We start from the raw sequence: 2233 nt of genomic DNA on the forward strand, positions 1-2233 counted from the left end.
AGAGGAGGTTGGAAAAATTCCTCCGGGACAGGGTAGGCATCTTAGATTTCTTTACATTTCCCATATTATTTCCCCTTTTTGATGTCCATCTAAATTCTTTATACGGCATCACCTTTTTGACTACCTTCTTGTTCTCCCTTTTGGTCTCCCTGGACCAGGGACTGATAATTCTATTGCATAAGGCACCTTGCTGTAGTCTTTCTCTCCACTGTAGCTTCTATAAGGGAGGTAATCATCCAAACAAGAGGCAACAGGGAAGGCAGAAGTAGGCAGGTATCAAGGAGGAGGAGTACTACTGTAATTAAGGTCTTAAAGCCTCCAAAAGTGGAGAACCAACCTCTAAAGAGATTATTGAGGTCCCCTCCATGCTATGTTTGTATGGGCACATATGCCAGTCCTGTTATCTGTTTGACAAAATCTTCAACTTCCCGGCCCTGATCTTTTCTTTGCACACAACAGTTGGTGAGATTGAATTTCCCAAATACATCTCTTTCTGCTGCTAATAGATAATCTAGTGTCAATCTGTTCTGGTAGATGGCATTTCTCATCTGAGTTACTTGATGTGCCAGGAGAGTCAGGGCTCTCCTACTTTTATTAGTAACTGCTTGTAGTTGGATAATTCGATTTAACATGTAAATGGGGGTACAGTATCCCCAAGATCTCTTTTGCCAAAGTGGCAGGCCTATAGTATTGGATTATGTGTTCTGGGGGTCATTCATTATCCTTCCAGTCCCCTATTTGGAGTTCCCTTTTTACCTGCTGTAATAGAGACGAGATCTTGCTATGTTGCCCAGGCCAGGAGTGCAGTGACTATTCATAGGTGCGGCCCTACTCCTACTGATCAGCACAGGAGTTTTGACCTGCTCCATTTCTGACCTAGGCCGGTTTACCCCTCCTTAGGCAACGTGGCGGTCCCCCACTCTTGAGAGGTCACCATATTGATGCTGAACTTAGTGTGGACACCTGATCGGTATAGCACAGTACAGCCCAGGACTCCTGGGATCAAGTGATCCTCCTGTCTCAGCCTCCTGAGTAGCTGAGACTACAGGCACACACCACTGCACCAGGCAAGGGCTTTTGAGACTGGGTAACCAAGCAATTCTCCTGTTCTCAGAGGTAGGAGGAAGGCTTTATCATGCTAATTATGCAGCTTCTTTCCTATTTTGGTGAGGCAATTGTAGGCCTTGTTTCTGCAAATCTAGTCAAGCCTATGTGGGTCCACCCAGTTTTGGACCTTGCCTGGATGGGAATCAATTCAGTAGCTTCCCAATCTTTTCCCAGCTTTAACTATTTACAGTTTCTTCCTCTGGGAACCAGGGACAAGTTTCCTATAGGAGCTCTAAAATTGCTGAATCTGGTGAGTGTGCACACCATATTCCCTAGCCCTAAGTATAGCTTTAAGCTCTGTACAAAAGCATTGCAGTCCGTTGACCCTTGTTGTCCTATGTTTTACTCCTGGTTATGACATTCTATTCCTTAAATTTATTTAACACACGTGTTTTCTTGAATTCTACCAGGCTATGATCTGTATTTTCTCCCTCCTACTCTTTTGCGTATGCTTTGTTCCCAAGGGAATCTACTCACCTTACCTCATTTACACGTTTTCCTGTACTCAGGTCCCTGTTCAGGGGCCACTTGCCGTGTCCAGCAAGTGGTATATCCTACTACATCTAGTGCGGCTCTGGAAAATATATCTGAAAAGCACTGCCATTCATAGTAGCTATAGAAAACTGAGGTAGTGAACATTCTCTGACCTCTTTTGGTAACATGGGTACATATTCACACTTCTTTGCACCAATTTCCTCCCTAAAGTCCAACTATTAAGAAATTCCACGGTGAAATTCCTCAAGCTTCTGCCATGCATAGACTGACCAGCTTCCAGGGGTAGCCAGAGCAGGGCTGACAATCTCAGGTGGATTTTCTGCTGCCTCCCTAATGCGATCCAGAGAGGCTGATCAAGAAAATGTTCTGCAGTCTAAGTTTCCCAGTTCTCTGGAGACACTGGTTTCTTTACCCAGGTGTGATGGATTCACATTAGTAAGAGTTGCTAATGTAACAATGTGAGAACCTGTTTAGTTTAGCTGGAATGACTCCTTTTTTTAATCCTTAACTTATATTTCTTCTCCTGACTAAAAAGGGTGGACCTAGTTCCCTAGAAGCATGGAGGCTCTTTCTAAAGTTTAATTTATCTTTTAAATGAGAATTATATTACAATAGTTAGGAAAATAAGCCA

Source organism: Pteropus vampyrus, unplaced genomic scaffold (assembly GCF_000151845.1).
Source record: "Pteropus vampyrus isolate Shadow unplaced genomic scaffold, Pvam_2.0 Scaffold581, whole genome shotgun sequence".
NCBI classification, from domain to species: domain Eukaryota; kingdom Metazoa; phylum Chordata; class Mammalia; order Chiroptera; family Pteropodidae; genus Pteropus; species Pteropus vampyrus.